Genomic DNA, 19,300 nt, shown 5'->3' with positions numbered 1-19,300 from the left:
AATTGTATTCAAAATAACAAACTATGAGGCCTAAAATATGTTTTTAAGATTATAAATCAATTTGAATGATTAATATTGTAAGACATTCCAAGTGAGCTTGATAATAAAAAAGGCAATTTAACAATAAAAAAATTACATCATAGGATAATAACATAACTTATTAAACAATGCATATTTCAGCAATTACAAGAGAAATGAAAATATTAAGAGTTTTATAGCTATTTTTTTATTAAGGCATCTTACCTTTATTGTTTTTATGGCATTAGTCTTTGTAGGAAACCAATTTTATTAGCTCCTAGTATTGCCACAGATAGTTATTATTTATTTAAACCCTGGCAGGAAAGCTTGAAAACCATGACACTTAGTTAAAAATTAAATACATACCATGGTATCTCTTTTAATATAGAATTTGTAATATCTCTCCCAATATCACAATTATAAGAACAGGTTCGAGAATGTTCCAGCATCCGTTTACCGAAGTAACTATAATATCCAACAGCAGAGTGCTGTATCAGCAGCAGGCTAGGCAAATCAAGTATACGCAATTTATTTAATTTATTAATCCATATAGTAACATCTATATTATGCAACAAATTAAAATTGTATTTAAATTAAATATATTATATTTAGATTGGATTCATTTTTAATTTGACCATATTATAAGCAATATATAGCTTTAATATACGCATAATAATTTTGTATGTATTAACATAACGCTCAAATATACTTATCGGTCTAAAATTAGGATAGATTTTTATGTACTTATGTAGTGGTAACGTTATTAGAGCAACTATCATAATTTAAATGTGTAACGATCAAAATATTTGCCCCATTTATATATATAATGAACAAAAATGGTTTTTTTTTTTGTAATAACATTATTTTATATATTAAAATACCTTAAACTGTATTATCAAAAGATCTGTAATATAATATAAGTCGAAAGAAGAAGCGTTTCATCTCAATTTACTTCAGTTAGTTCCAACGCAATAAAACGCAGACGCATGGGTTCAATTGCTTAATCACAATTGAAGTTTAAGAAATGCGAAAACATTAGTGAGAGAAACTGTCCCCAAGTTTAATATTCAATTCGCCATCAAGTCGTCATACAGTTCACACTATAATCCTACTGTTTCTTCTTGGCCTACTAATGTCTGTGTACTACCCTCCATATATTACATCCAAGTTTAAACTTGACCTTTCTTCTGTTTTTTCAACTAAACGAATCCAAGACAAAACCTCTTTTATTTTACTGTGATTTCTAACACATATTTTTAAATCAATAAATAAACATTTTAAAACTATTATAACTGTGATTGGAATATGTAGTGCTAATTTCTTATTTATTTATTAATTAAATTATATTTGTTTGTCGAGAGGTAATAATATACTCTAATAAGTTAATTTTTTTATATTGAATTTTATTTTTCAAATTAATATATTTTTTTAGCTTAGCAACTTTAGTTGCCTCCTCAAAAAAGTTTTTATTTGCGCTAGGTCACTAAAGGTTAATTTCAAATTACTTGAAATTTCAGACACCATAAAAGTAATTAAATGTAGAGCTGAAAAGGAAAACCGGCATGAAACTCAATAGTAATTATTTCACATAAATTATAGTAGATACATAATGATTTATAATTAACATTACCTTGCCTGCGTAAATAAAGCTTAGTATCAGTATGCAATCAATATGTTAATTCTTCGTTTTTGGTAATTTTATCAAAATGTAATGGCGTCGCAATAACTCCTATTTCTATTTATGTGCAACTTTCATTTTATATTTAGTTTGTGTTTATGAATGTTAACGATTTTATATCTTTCAAAGATGACCATTTATTTCGCTAACTTTAGGTAACTTACCTATTCCAATCACTGGATTTAAATAACTACTTAAAATTATAACTTTAATTTATTATACGCTTCAATGAGTATTATATTCATGTAATGCAAAATAAATTTTTTTATTTAGAAATATGTATATTTTAATATCAAAATGAAAGTCCCGAGCAATAGAAATTATGTCATATATTATTGTATTGCTATAATTTTGTAAATAATGTATTACATTGAAATATTGGCAGTATGATCAATAATAAAGGATTTTAATAAATAGTATTATTTACTTTTATTTACCTTGTTTTTTTTCTTTAAAAAGTGATCTTTAACATAGTTTAAAGTTGCGGAACAAACTCACTGTAGACCACGATCATGAATCAGTAAGTGTTATAACATATTCGATCGTCAACCAACAATACTTGTACTAAGTACTTGTTGTGTTCCGGTTTAAAGGTAAGCCAGTGTAAGGGACATAATATCTTAGTTTTCAAGGATAGCGGCGCATAGGCGATACAAGGAATGGTTAATATTTCTCACTGTGCCGATGTCTACGGGCGATAGTAGGCCGTTTTTATCAATTTTCAATTAGTGGTATACTAATAGCACTGCTGTTGATGACAAATTACAGTTTTTTAAACTTAGTTTGTGTAAAAACAGTGAGAGATTTGACGACGACCGAGATAAGACGACGTTTTGGAAGGCGTTTTCGAGATTGGACTGCATATTATGTCAATATACACGGTGATTTTTTTAAATGATATAGGTGGCAAACGAGCCGGAGGCTCACCTGATGGAAAGTAACTACCACAGCCCTTTGACATTTGCAAAACTGGGAGGCTCGCAGTTGCGCTGCAGGCCTTTAAGAAACATGTACGCTCTTTTTCGGACATCTCGGTGGTTCGAACCATTTAGAAACTTGGAATTTTGATGCGATGAAAGAAGTGCTATAGGACCTTCACTTTGCCTAAATTAAACCTCCGGCATTGTGGTATCACAACACGGGATTTTTGGTGGTGACTTTCCTCGAACAGAGAGCTTTCTTCGAAAAGATCAGCTTTCTCCCTCGCGATTTGGGCCTATGACTCACCGTTTCTGTGCAGAGATGGAAAAAAAGGCTGATAGAAATTCCCTATGACAGACTAGAACACCTTAGTAATGACGTTTTTGAAGGACAGAATGCAGATTTATATTCTTTTTTGATTACGCTGGTATTTACTTACATCACGAGAAATCGATGCGATAGCCCAGGCTTGATAGCGTTCCCGTTTTCGGCGTGACGCCGTTTTGCAGAAGCGACCAAAGTTAGTATGTGCCTTGCCACTGATAGGACTGTAGAATACGGAATGAACAGTTCCATACCCGTTTGGATTATCCGGCGAGAAACAAATCTGCCCCCATGGGTGAGATGCAAAGAAGGACCGCATTCGGCTGCAACCCGAAGGTATGCAACGTGGCACTAGCACTAGTAAAAGATTATTATTGCAGAGTTGCTAATCTTATCCAAATTTAGCTTTGCCTAAGCCACTATCATAATCCAACATCACAACTACTTTTAACCATGAAGATAGATTTTCTAAATTATAATTAAAATGTTATTAAGCAAATACCAAAAATAGATAATGAACTAAATTTCCAATTCGTGCAACGAATTTCGTACAGGTCGAATGGTTTCGAAATCAACTAATTATCAATTAGTATTCAATTGTAATGTAACAAACAGAAGGTAGATCGGATCAAGCTTTCAAAGTTTACCTGTACCTAATAGGTTTGGTTAGCACAAAAGCCAAATAAACAGCATTTGACATCGAATTGACGCTATATTACTGGCTTGAATAATTTGTGATATTCATTATAGATATGCGGAAATATGGCGTTTTGGACGCCGTTAAAGCTGTTGTCAGAACTTTGGAAGTAAAATTAAAGTGGTTAAAGTATATAGTTTAGTGGATGAGTGTTATATTAAAAATAACGATAATACATATATTAAACAAGAACTGTTAATAGTGCACAATAGCTAAGCTATTAGCAAATCGCGTGGTATACGTAAATCTAAGGTTTATTTATCTTTATTCCTTCTTCGATTGGAATAGACTATAGGTAACTATTAGGCAGTCCTTAGACGTCATCAACATAATATTGTTTTAAGGTAATAAAATAAATTTATAGGCCTTTCGAGTTTTTTTTTTTTTAAAGTGATAGACCTAATTTAAGTAGTTTATTTTTGAACATAATGATCAATTATAGAAAATAACAATAGTCAATAACAATAGTCATGTTCGTTTAATATGAACTAAATAGTTTCCAGCCGTGTCTGCGAGGGGACCTAATATAGTAATTATTGCGTGCTTTCCTGTACCACGTAAAACAAACACGTGAAAACGTAACGAAGAAACATACTTTCGCATTTATAATATTATAGTAGTTAGGATTGTCTGATTTATAAGTACGCGATACTGAATCACGATATGTAATCATGATATGAATGATTACGATTTAATTATTTAAGAGAATTTATTATTTATTTCTATGCTTTTTGTTTACAAGATTTGACGCTGGACCTATTTTATTCAAGAGGGTTAAGTTTCATAAAAATATTAATCTACGTTTCGCAAGAATTGGACGGATCTCTTCAAACTTATCTAATATAATTTGAACTCGGTAATTTGTTGTTTTCAAAAGGTATTCCACTCATCCAAAGAAATCCTTAAGTGAAAAAGGTACCGTAAAGGTCTAAAGGAACCGCTTTTTTATACATATACTGTTGTTATTTGATCCACTCAGACCTAACACATAAACACACAACAAATACACTTTTAATAAAAGAGAATATTTTTTTACTTTATAAAGTGTAAACAAATATAACATAATTTTATAATTGTAATAGATATAGAGAATAATATAAAGAAATATTAACCATTCCTTACATCGCCAATGCGCCACCAACCTTGGGATCTAAGATCTACATATATAAGTCCCCTGTGTCTGCAATTACACTGGCTTACTAATACGAAGTATTGCTGATATGAGGTAGAATGTATTATGAGGTTGCACAAAACCCTACCACTAAATAAATGTTTCAATATTCATTTTTCAAATTCAACATTTCTTAAAAATATTTAATTATTCGAAACATTGAATGTTCAAAACAATTTCTAATTGACGTAAAAAAGTTAAGTGTTTTCACAACTCGATACTTCAATATCTTGGATGCGCAAATAATATAAGTACTTACAGTATAATACATATTATATTATACTTTAGCTCTTGTTATCGTTTCAAGATTAAACGAGTCTGTTATAGTTTTACAACGCTCATTAGAAAGTAAATCTTGTTATTTTTATTTCGTTTATGTTTAAGTAAGCTATTTCTTGAAAAGTATACAAAATATAAACATATTTCAAAGTCTATGCCCATCCCAATCATGTCTATATAAATTTGGTGTCATTAATGGTACCGTATTTATTTTTAAGGATTAGTCCAGAAAATGGAAATATTAGACAATAAGAAATAAAGTTATACAATATAAACTACTAGTTTATGTCCATGGTTTCGCTCACGTGAGAGGGGCGAGGGCAGGGTGATTTTAGCATAATGATCGGTTGAGTTGTTAACACGTCAAATTCAGACGTAAGAAATAAACTCAATTTTGTATTTGTAATATTACTTTGTATTTCGTTTTTAATATAATATGTAAGCAACTAGACTGACTTGGGGCTGACCAGTGGCTAGTTTATAAGGCCGTCCCTAGTCAGTCAGTAGATAAATATTTAAAAATTACTATATGATTAGCTGAGATAGCCCATTGACTAGAATACGATTATTATTATTTTTGAACGAAAATTGCGAGTTTAAACTCATCTCATGCATTATGAGGGAATTATTTCACCTACTTAAATATATTTTTTAGGTAGTATTTCTTAAACGTATTTCCTTGTTCCCTGTTTTATTATCTGTAAATGTTGATGTAATAATACGCTTCACATCTTAATCAGGTAATGCAAACCACGTATCTACCTCCGAAATACGGATTCGCTTACGGGTCGTTAACTAAAATAATAAATTTGCTTAATGGCTTGGCGAAATTGAAATTTCGACGTCATGATAAATTTAGACAGTTATGTGTACACCTGCAACATTTGAGAGTAGGTATAAAGTGCTAATCTATGATTTGATTTTGCAAAAGTAATCCAGTTCAGAATTAAGATTGCAATACTTTATATAGGAATTCCGCAAAACATTTTAGATTTGCGGGTAGCTTTCAATTTGAAACATATTAAACAAATTAACAAGTAAGGCATAATATTATAAATATATTATTTTTTAAATTTTAGTACACATTGGAGTTTATATTCGTTGAAGGTCACACAGGATACATCAATATAATTCTTTACGATTATTACATGTAAATTGTTATTGATTGAAAAAGAGTAATATTCGAGTATCTTACCGGTACTTCTTGTTAGATTCATCATTCCATATCAATGGTAGCTTCATATTAAAATAAAACTTATGAAATGATAATTAAAAATTGTTTGTAAGAGACTACTTCATACAAATAAATTCAGATTTTTGATAACCTAGCTATAAAAGTAGTGATTTTGTGAATTTTACAAAGTGATATAAAGCGGACTATATTTATTCCAAAAAGAAACGTATTTGGCGCTTACCAAAATATATTTTCGTGTAATAAAAACAAATATACACAACCTACTACGGAAAAATGTTAACTGTGCTTTGTAATAATTATCACCAATGAAACATTCTTTGAAATAATTTGTGAATTACAAAAAAAGCATTGAAATATAATGAAAATAAAAAAAAACAAGTTATTCGAAATGTACGAGTATTAAATCATAGTTTTTGCTTTATAAATATACTAAATAAATTAAACTGAAGAGGATCAAAAATATTACATGACAGTTTACTTGATATTATTTTATGTAACATACAAAATGTATGTGTATGTCTATTATTTTATTTATTTTCTAGATATTTTAATATACGTTAATAATTACAGAGGTGAGAGTAGCACTAACCCGAATAATGTGTTTAAATCTCCCTTATGACTGTGTTGTGGGAGCTGACTAATTAGCCATAACAACCCCTTATACGACACAATTAAGTTAGCAGTCCTAAGCACTTTCAGTACTGTATTTATGTGGTGTGCATTAAAGTTCTTCACCGTGTTCAAAATAATACGAATAAATACTGTTTTTTGAAACATGCCATACTTTTAGCCTATCGTGCACCAAATACCTCAAGCATATGGAATTCTAGGATGGCACGTTAAAAATGCAGCTTGTAAACAGTATGTACAAAGGTATGTTCTACTTTAAAAGGCTTACATTTTGTTCATTTACCCACACGAACCTTAAATAGCATTTTGTTTTAAACTGTCAATACATTATGTAAATATAATATACATAAATATTTCTTTATTTAATGTTATTTTTAAATTCATTAACAGTTTTTACTACTACTACAAAATACATTGAAATTCTTATTAAGTCAACACTTTGTAAGTATTTTTATTCAATGATAGCTTTTGATATGTAGCGATATTATTTTAGCCTAGAAACTGCAATTTATACTATTAAAATTCATCACTTATTTATAACATTTGAAACTGTAGTACATATATAATGTATGCAATATAATTTTTATAGTCGACTTTTCGTAGTAACAACTTGATCACCTCAAATATTTGACAACTTCAAGTTTTTGAAATTAGTTTTCCTTGACATAAAATATTCAAGAAAAACTAATGTCAAAAAGTTTTACAAGCCAACCAACCAAGAGCTATGATGTTAGTTTCTTAAGAGTTAATTTCATATAACTTACTAGCAGGACCCACGGCTTTATCCGCATAGACTTTGTCACTAAAATCAATTGCCATCGCGCAATATATAAAACAAATATTAATCAATAGGATGTAACGTGAGTCTAGTGTCCAGACTGTAGGGCTGCATCTGCAACAAATCGATCCCGAGGCACGAATTTTTGACTTTCCGAAGTTATGTATTGCTTTTAACCAACTCAGCATGGCCTTACTTAGCTATAGCTATGGTCTATAGCCTTACTTTCTCAATACTAGAAATAGACCCAAGCCCAGCCTTGCTGAAAACTTGATTACTTAAATTTGTGAAATAACAATACAAAAACCTTAAAATTATTTATCTACTTCGATACTTACATAAATCTTAGTATCTAAGTAAATATTAGGTGAAATTTTGAAGATAGATAAATAAAAAATCATGAATTTGTATCTAAAAAATTAAGATTACTGAATTTATTGAGTTTCATTACCCCTTTTCAAATCATCCGATCTCCCACTTTAGGGCTAACCTCTGATATCTCTGCTTTTTACTAATTTCATATTGAGGCTTTTGACCCTCAATATTTGTGTTCAAATTTCTATCTTGACTAAGTATGAAAACACCATACGAGGCTCTACTATATGCTATCCCTTATTTTTACCCCCTATGATAGTATTATGTTACGTTTTTTAAAAGCCTACATACCCATTTATACATTTTTATCTTTATAATTGAGATCATTGCATACAATTCTTTATCCCCAATTTAACTCCCTCGAAGGTTGAATTAAAAACTAAATCCCTCCTTGGACTCAAGCTACATCGTACGAAATTTCATAAAAATCGGCTTAGTGGCTTAGCCGTGAAAGCATTAACAATATCAGTAAGTACAGATAATTACTATGAATTATTAATAATATTACTACTTTATATTTGTTAATCAAAGCGTTCAGAGGAAATTAATCATTTTATCACAAACTATTAACACGATGCATTAATTCTTACTGCAAAGGTGATTGATTTCTGTAATCTAATAGTAATTAATCAACAAAAAATAGTCAAATATTCTCAGTTTTTCTAAAATAAGTGTTTTATTTCGTTGGTATATGTTTTTCACAGACTCTGTTAAATTCTTCAAAATTTGTATATTAAGATATTATTCTTTAGACAATGTAGAATTGTACTTAGATCACGTACTTATTTATTATAACATATCATCACCCAACCAGAAAAACACTTTTAAATTACCAAACTTAACTTTTCTCTAATAAATAAAAAATAACTAATAAATGGCAAATAATATTTAAGTAAATTAACATTATGGTATATATATATATTAATAATTAAAACAATCAAAAATATTTATTGTATGAATCATGACCGCGTGGAACGGTGGCAAGAATGCTAGCAGCATTTCATTGTTAAATCGCAATTCCGATAATCTGGGCAAAACATAAACCTATCCTGTCACTAGTGGAGACAATCAAGCGAGGTGTTATGATATACTATAATGTCTACTAATAAATAATAGGTAGTGTAGTGTACACAGATCTATAATAACATATTCATTAGCATTAGATTTATATTTTATATAAATATATATTATCTGTGTATTTATGCATCTGTCATCTCGAGTGACACACATCGCAAAAGCGCGGGAAAAGAGGATATATAAAATGGGCGCGCGGTGAAGACGGTGTGTGTGCACAGCGAGCTGATATTTAAATATAATATTTATTTTATTTAATTGGTATATCAACTTTACATGTGAACATTACAGGTAGGTTGTACTTATTAGCAAACAATTTTAAATATTTTCAATACTTTAATGTAGGTAGTCAAACAATAAAACAAAAACGAACCTAAAATTATAATGACGTTCTTAGTTTCTCATTTCATAGAGAACACCAACAAAGCGATATTATTTTGCAAGTCACGTTGCGCCAGTGATTGCTTTGAGATTTTAACGAACCCTTGCAATTTTGGATTTTAGACTTTTGTTTACATTTTTAATACTACGAAGTATTTTTAGGTATTAGGAAATATATTTTATTTTTTACTGTTTAAAGGTTAAGTCTAAGCTTAACATCACATGTTAATGTAATCGCTGTCATCAACGAACAGTTTAACTTTTCATTGATAGTGTTTGTACGTTTTTTCTCATGTAAGTTAATTGATAGCTCTGAGGTCTGAATCGAAGGTGCTCTGCCTATCAGAGGTAGAATGAGACTGTATGTGCTACAGTTGCGACTCCAAAGAATGTATTTGTCGGGTACAAATATTTTACGCTGTGCAATATGCGCAGAAGCAAATAAGTATAGGCAAATATGTGCCAGGGTTTTTGGGGCTCACATCGTCTTCAATCGCGTCCCTGACAGATAATCTATCGCCTGATCTCTTGCGGCTGATGGTGATTATTCTGGCATTTGGTATGGTAGGGTTAAGCCTTTATAGTTACATTGTATGACATATATCCTGCCCTGAATGCGGAAATAGCGTAATTCACACTGACATAGTAGACCGGTCGGGACGCACATCTTGATTAGCTCGCATTGTCGTGAGTGGTAAGTATTGTATTTTATAGTAAGAGTTGATGCCCATCAAATATCTTTCCATTTGTGTTATAATATAAGAGCCGAGATGGCCCAGTGGTTAGAACGCGTGCATTTTAACCGATGATTACGAGTGCAAACACAGGCAAGCACTACTGAATATTCATGTGCTTGATTTGTGTTTATAATCATCTCGTGCTCGGCGATGAAGGAAAACATCGTAAGGAAACCTGCATGTGTCTAATTTCAACGAAATTCTGCCACATGTGTATCCATCGACCTGCATTGGAGCAGCGTCGTTGAATATGCTCCAAACCTTCTCCTCAAATGGAGAGGAGGCCTTAGCCCAGCAGTGGGAAATTTACAGGCTGTTATTGTGCTATTTTATAAATATTTCAATACAACAAACTTTGTATAAACAAGTTACATCTTATTCGAAGTGATCACGTTTAAAAGCAAAGAAAAAGGTTTTATTTTTATTTATACAGGGAAAAGTCCACCGTTTTACACTTTCCATGTCCGTATCGGCCTGGGAGCATCAATTTGCTAGTCACGTGGCCGCATCGATTGCGTGGGGTCTGCAATCATTACTCTTGTCTCGCCAATAAGTATACAATTCATTCGTTAGTGGTTTCTATCATTGAGATTCGTAATTATGATAATAGGGTTTCACTATTCAATTGTAATTTACTTTCTTTATTTCATTGAGGTTGTGTTGCCGTGGAATTTATTTTCTGACATTTTATGAAACGGCCATTTTCTTGCTTTTCTATTAATAATATGTTTCTAAAGAAGATCGTTAAAATTGGTTAATTTGGTTATCATTTTGCATTAGATAGTTTAACAAACTCCTTGCTCTTTGGTTAAAAATTACCTGTTCTATCCATATAGTAGATGTAGTCTGCATCGATAGCATCGAAAATTAATTTATTCATGATCAAACTTTACGCAAAATACATACACTAACCATACCTACCTAAATTGGTTTACGCACGTATTATATTAAATTAAATTTAGCTACGAGACATTGTCACTAATGAGATTTTATTTGTGTTTGGCGTTCAATATTATAGTCCGCGTAAATTTGTCAATGTTCAAATTGTGTAGTTGCCTTCGTTTAAGTCTTATAAAATTGCCTTTGTATTAAAAGGGCCAAAGTACATTTTTGTGTAAAATGTAAATTACGTTTTGTCTTTAAAAAATATTAATTTACTAGCCGTTATCCGCGGCTTTGCTCGCGTAGAATATGAATATATTTACAAATTAACTTAAAATATTACGTTAACGTAAGATCTCTTTGTATACCACATTGGTGTGTATTTCAGCCCTTAGGGTAGAATATCCAGAAACGATTAAATGCGATTCAACTCATTTTTACGAGGTAACCCAAAAAAAAAATTTCATTCTTCTAACTTCAAAATAACGGACTTCCAGACTATCCTATATACGAAATGTCTACCCAATTTCTCTCCTTAGGCGTAAAATATCCAAAAACGCTTAAATATGAATCAACTCATTTTTAATCAGTGTCACAAAAATAAATGTTTCATGTTTTTAACTTAAAAAATGATTGACTCTCATAAAAACTTTCAATCCTTTTTTCTAAATAAAAAGTAGCCTATGTCCTTTCTCAGTCTCTAGACTATTTGTGTACCAAATTTCATTTAATTTCAATTAATCGATCCAGTAGTTTTGGCGTGAAAGCGAGACAAACAGACAGACAGACAGAGTTACTTTCGCATTTATAATATTAGTATTCAAGTATGGATTTGTGCTAAAATTACATATGTTGTAATACAACAGACAATGTCTGTTCATTGTTTCTGTTTTCATTACTAAGGGTTATTAATATTGACTCTTATAGTACCCACCTACAGAATTATCGTTAGTTAAACACAAAATCAGATTATTATTAATGAAGGTTTTGTATAACTTCGTAGATTATTTACATTTTTTTATAAACGAGCATCATTTTAGCATTCGTAAATGCAGTATTTTGTTAGTATTAAAATATTTCGCAATTTGATAGATATTATAAATATTTAGGTAATTATTTATAAGCTAACGTAATATACTAACATCTCTGAATCATCACCAAATCTAAATCGAAAAAAATACAATCGCATTTGTAAGAGTAAATTTGTACAGGGAGATAAGAAACTTACTTCGAGGCGCTACGCATAGGTTTTAACTTATTTTTGCATTGTCCATACCTCCGATTGAACTAAATTTTTGTATACATTATGTGTTTCGAAGCGACGATAACGAATACAAAAATAATCTAATTTTTTTCAATATTTTTCACGTTCACAACGATAAATATTGCTGTTACAGAAAAATGTTTCCCATAAAAATTGTAAGTGTGTAGTTGCCGGTAGAGGATTGTCATTTTATGTTCAATATTTTTTTTCATGTAATGGGAGTAGTAGCTTAGGAGAAAGATTCAAAAATCACCAGAAATTTGTATATTACGCCAAAAATCGATAGTGTTATACAACTCGTATTGTTAGAAGTATATAACTCTAGTTTAAGCTGCGCGTTTTCAGTCTGTCTCAGACTTCTGTTTATTTATAAATATCTATCAAAATGTCGAATACACTCTCGCTTCGCTTGGCCGGGTAGGTGTGATCGAACCTTAATGTTTTTCTTGCGGTGTTTCTCTGGTTTATTTGAACGCTTGTCAGGGGTGCGTCACTATAACTTGACTAGTGATCAATCAATGTTCGAAAGTCTTGCGCTAAATTTGATAAGAATAACCCCTAAATAAACTAAATTACAATGATATTCTATTAAGATTATTTTTATTGTTTTAAAACATAACATTTTAAATCCTCATATGTACAAGATTCGTACATTAACCTTCTTATAAACGAAAGATCTACAGGCTATAGAGATTTAGGTTTTTCTATGATATAGGTTGCAAACGAGCAGAGGCACCTGAATCACCTTAGCACCTGATGTGAAAGTGAATGATGATGGAAATGATGGAAAGTGACTACAATCGCAGATGGACGTCTGCAATACCCGGGGGCAAGCGGGTGCGTTGCCGGCCTTTATTTTAAAATTATTAGTGTAAAAGAACGTCCCTTTACAATACTTTACGTAATGAAAATAACTAACGTAAATACTATACCAGAAACTTTTACTTTAGTGTCAACAAAAACTATTCAAAGTTTGAACTATATCAGTATAGGTTCATATTCGAGAAAAAGGACGATAGAATTATTCAAATAAATTGGGTACTTAAAAATATGTGCATAACGATAATCATCGAACAAGAAGTCATAATAGAGAATATATAACGTAATATCTCAACGCAATTAATTAACCAAACTTTTCCGGTGGAAATGTAAAACTGACTGTCAGCGATATCAGCATCAAATATTCAGGCGTGAAAGGTTTGCCCGGGGGAGTAGTAATTTAAATAAATATTATTTCTTCACATATCTTATGCATGAGCTTACAAGCCCCTTCGAAGCGGGTAGTATCTGCGTAAACTTTCTTTTGTTAAGGACTTTTACGCTTCACTTCGAATAAATATTTTAAATGGTCTAAGAACAAAAACTTTACTACCTACATTTATTCGGTAATTAAAAAGCTAAATCTGGAGAACGTTGTTCGTTACTTTTTTTTTTGCAAATTTTTTTTGTTCTATTTTTCTAAATCCAAAATGTTCATAATATCCTCTCCCTTTACAATACTTTGGAAATAGTCAGGACTATTCATATTTTAAATAATATACATTCACGTCATAGATAGTCTTAAAATAAAAATTGACGTTGAACTTCTTTAAAAATCCATATTGCATATAATTTTATCAAAACATTTTAATATAATTTTGGACAATAACTTACAACAGTGTTGTAATTTAATTAAAGCAACATATGATCCTATCCGCATATACGTAGTGATTTAGACGATAGTACCTATTATCCAACGAAACTTAGTGTACCTCGGTATTAATCTCCAGGCTGACGTAGTCCAGATCACGTAGCGAGCATTAGTTCAGATACTGGTAACTCTAATGGCGTGAACTGAACGTGCAACATCGAATAATTAAATTAAAGATTTAATATGCCTTGCGAAAAGTTAAATTTGAAAATGATTTTTAAACGACTTCATAAAAAGAAAGGAAATGTTTTCGCCGTAAGTTCTTTATTTTAAAATCTCTTTTATTTAGTAAGAGCGAATGTTTTATTTTATCATTAGCGACAAGAGCTTATTGAAAACACTTTCAAAAAAATATCTATACGATGCTAAGACGTGACAGTAGTATTTCAATTCAAGTTCAATATTTAAATAATATATTAACTCAAATCAGATAAATTTTCTCTTCGTATTGATAGATAAAACAATAATTAAATTATCATAAAAGATTTTTGCTAAGCATTCCGTTTCGTCTTTTCTTGGAATCTTCTTGAAATATCTAAGTGAAAATTTAGGGACAGTATTTTATCCGCTCAAATAGGCAGGCCAATCAAAAACTTAACAGGGCATCGGAAAATTGATTTTATCCAATCACATCTGAAAGGGAGTTTCAGATGTGATTGGATAAAATCAATTTACTAAGTAATTTAGGATTACCATTTAACAAATTTTATAATTTAAGTTACTGTGTATTGTAATAAAGAAAGATTCCAATAACAACACTAGTTTTTTTTTTATGATATTAAATTGCAGGAGTAACATTTTAAAGTGCATTTTTAAATTTTAATGGAATTATGAGGCCATGAAAATCTTAATATAATATTTTCAATGACGACATAATAATTCTTGTTGGGTCTAGTATTATTATTAATATAGAAAAGAGATGCGAATCGGACGTACAAAAATAAATCAGTCATTTTTAATTAAACATTGGCCGGCTTAAATGCAAAGGATAATTTACGATGGAGACGACACGGTGAGTAATTAGAGCGCGGGTATCACTGATTATTTGCGAGAGAGCATTTTTACATTTTTTATTACTGCTATTATTAGGTAACAATAAGAACTGCGGAAGTAAAACTGTAATACTGTGACTGGACTCACTTTGATGCCATCAGAATATATTTCAAGCCTTTGGTTAAATTTGTAATTGTAATTTGTTTTTAATTGTGAAAAAAATAATCAAAAGAAAATTTACTTGGTGGTAGGGCATTGTGCAAGACTGTTTGGGTAGGTACCACCCACTCATCAGATATTCTATCACAAAAGGTAGTAGGTACTCAGTATAGTTGTGTCCCGTTTTGAAGGATGAGTGAGCCAGTATAACTACAAGCACAAACGAAATAACATGTCTATGGGCGATGGTGACCACTTACCATCAGGTGGCCCATTTGCCCGCCTGCCTAGCTATATCATATATATATATATATATGTCGTGTAATTTTGAACTAGTATTTCCATTTTATAAAGCTATTTATTTAGCAAATAGTCATTTTATGACGCATGAAAACGAAAACAAAATAAGTATGAGCTACGTAATATTTTGTAGGTGTAATAGTACGTTTTAAGCTTTTAAAATAAACGTTAGTACGAGTATGTGTGGGTCAGCCATGTAGCTGAATTTTAAATCAGTTCCACTTAGCCGATTGAGCTGAAATTCCGCAAACACTTTTGGTACTGGTTACATAACGACAGTATGCTTACAAAATATTTTAAATTGTTAATACTAGTCGCTAAATAACATTGTTCGTTTTAAAAGGGCTTTTTGACGGTAATATAGAATAACTATGACGATAAATGGATAAAATGGTAAATTACAATAAAAATAATAATAATAAATAATTATTATTCTAATTTAATTTGATTTTACTTTTTTCATTGTTTACTTCTAAAGTCTGCGGTTTTTAACAATCAATAAACATGTGTTCTTTTTCTGTGTTTATTAACTATTTACATTTTGAATATATGTATATATATAACGGCCATAATGTCAAGCCATCCGTGATTGTTGATGTAAAAAAGATTTTGAAAATAAACATATAATTATCTTGTTATACACCCACTTCTAGTTTCAAAAGTATATTCAGAGTTCGCCCGCAACGCGAAAAAGGAAAGTATTACAAGAAACCATTATCGACACCTGCGCAGCGAGCGGTGTTAAAAAGCCCATAAATTCAACAAATCGCTACAGTGGCGTGAGAAATATCAGTTGCAGCCTTGCAGATCAAAGCATCCCTTACAGATACTTAAATACTGTTTTGTTATGTTCGGTACATATTATCACAACATCAGTTAAAATAATTTAAGGTAATTCGATTATTCTGTTAAAAGATAATTAATAAATAGAGAATATTATTCAACGCAAGATTATATTCTTGCTGGTTCTTTTTGACAGAATTTACTTTTAATAGTATACTCGAATCTTTTTTTCTATATTTTTAATTTATATTTTACTAGAAATGCGTGATATAAGGTTTAAATCCCATCAAAACATTAAAAAAAATGTATGTTTAAAAAAAAAGTAAACCAAAAACGTTAAGTATGATTTCACAACTCTCATCCAATGAAACATTTTGAAATTTATTTCACCATCATTTTTCGTGTTGTATGAAAAAAACATTGGGGTTTCAAACAAAATTGTTTTAGAATTTAGTATTTACCAAAATTTAATTGTAATTAATTGGAATTGAGAACAATGTATGTTATAATAAATAAAATATATATACTTTTTCATATCATTTGGGGTGACCCAGACAAGACAGACATCATTATTACATTTGAAATTGTCTATCTTGAGAGTATTCTTCGTATTAGTCTATGTTTTAGCTTATTAGAATCCTATATCGGAGAGAGCGGAATGTTTTATTCTAATGTAAAGAAAAATACAAGTTTTTCTTAGACTTTTTACTTGTGCATTTAAGCAACCATTTTCAAAACAATAAAAAGTCTCTTCGAGATATTAAAAATATTACCTGAACTTTTTCTTTTTTCGTTGTTTAAGATTGCATTAAAACTTGCGTTTCTGGTAAAGCGAAATGTTCTACCGCAAAAAAGGTAATTTTTCTCTTAAGTTTTATTCGCCGCATAGAATCAACTTTGAAATGAGGAATTGGAGTTTATAACTTAATTAATCTACAAGAAATAAAATATTATAGAAACTTAGATGGAGAAAGAAGTTTGGAGTATAAATGTCTGCTCACGATGGGTATGAAATCGAGGTTTATAACCTGTACAGTTAGTACATTAGTTTACGTTTGACCCGTTCCTTAAGATGGAATCAGAGGGTTACTTTTTCGTTTCGGTTTAATTTCGCTCTTTAAATCTAAGTGACACTTCTAAAATATAAACAAAAGTGACTAATTATTTAATTAGTGCTCTGATCCAGCAGTCGACATGTTTAAAGTATAAATTTGTGTTTAACCATGGGTTCTCCATATTAAGTCACTTATGCCTGTTATTACAATGATTCAACAAACAAATAAATAACTGACAGTCATCCACCTAAAAGGGGGCGCTAGTACAAAGCCTCCCATTTAAACTAAAATCATAAACGCAAACTTCAGACTGACTATATACCGAATTTAAATTAATCTGGCTAATAAGTCAGCAGACTCAAGGTCCTTGGTTTCAAATCTCAGGTCAGTACAATAAAACTTTATTGACGATATTTGTCAGTACTTTTTTAGACTCAGCTTGGAATTTGGATTCTAACATTTTGTGCACTCCTTTACTTCGAAGAGCTCGTAAGGTCATTGATCCTGAGAGCGAATCCTCTTCGGTCGTTTCGAATTGCCGTTTCATTGGAGTAGTGAGTGAGGTATTAAACTTGTTAATTGGTAAAATTATTATTATTACCGTAAACTAGTTACTAATAAATCAATTGTAAGATCATATTAAAAAAATGTATTGATAAAAGTATATTATACTGTTTAAGATTTAATTAATGATAAAATAACTCGGAGTTAGTAATCGTTCATTATCATACAGGAGATGAGATGTATGTTCATGTTGTTAAATTTCTTGCCGGTTCATCTGAGTAGAATCTACATTTGAACCGGTGGTAGACTAACGTTAAATTTACTCTTGTAAATTGAACAATCAAATGCCTAATAAGTAAGACTTAGAGGAAAGTATTCGTAATTTCAGTAGATTAGGATGACAAAATAAATTCAAGCTTGATAATAATTCTCCAATGAATATATTTCTCTATATTATCTACTGATCAATATTAAAAATACACATATATATATATATATATATATATATATATATATATATATATATATATATATTTATTTGTGCCAGTCCTAAATATTATGCCAATTAAAACAATATTAATTAAAGTTTAACAAATTATTAAATAATTGCAATAATAATTTTATATATAATAATGTAAAATAATTGTTTCAGTTATAATAATTATAAATAATAATAATGTGATGTAATTAATTATGACATCCTATGACATAACACCGTGTTGGAGGCTACGGTTTTCGCTAACATATTTTTGATTTTGAATAGCGTAGAACCTTACTACCTAGATACCTTGAACTTCTAGAGAACTATCGCCTCCATTTTGTCACATTTATTAAAGGTCCATTGGATAATTAATAAGATACTAGGGTTTATATATTAAATTAAAAACTTTAACCTTTATTGAAAATTTTATTGTGAAATCTTTGGCATACAAACTATAAAAAGCGAATTTTGTAAATTCATTTAAAATACAAAATAAATATGTAAGTATCATAAACACTTTATGTCTAGAAATAATAATAATTATTATGTACATTATACATTATTATAGTTAGCTAAAAAGTTCATACAAAAACAGTTAAAATACATTCGACGTCTGTTGTATGGATACATTTTCTTTGAAATCGTGTCTGTAACAGTTCAACAAATGATATAAAGAATATGTATTTTATTTTATTTTATTTTTTAATATGCAATGTTAATTCAAAGATTGTCAAAAGTCAATGGAATAGAATAAGACTTATATACTAATTTATTTCCAATTATTATTCAACATAGGCTTTTAAATTTCTTACTGCAAGAGAATTAGAGTTGGGACATTATGGCCTGTTAGTGTAAATGTTATGTTTTACAGATTTAAAAAAAAAGCTGTAAATAGAAATAAGCTATCAGTAATAAAATAATTAATAATTCG

The sequence above is a fragment of the Vanessa tameamea genome, chromosome 15, assembly GCF_037043105.1.
Source record: "Vanessa tameamea isolate UH-Manoa-2023 chromosome 15, ilVanTame1 primary haplotype, whole genome shotgun sequence".
NCBI classification, from domain to species: domain Eukaryota; kingdom Metazoa; phylum Arthropoda; class Insecta; order Lepidoptera; family Nymphalidae; genus Vanessa; species Vanessa tameamea.
Note: the sequence above shows the minus strand (reverse complement) of the source record.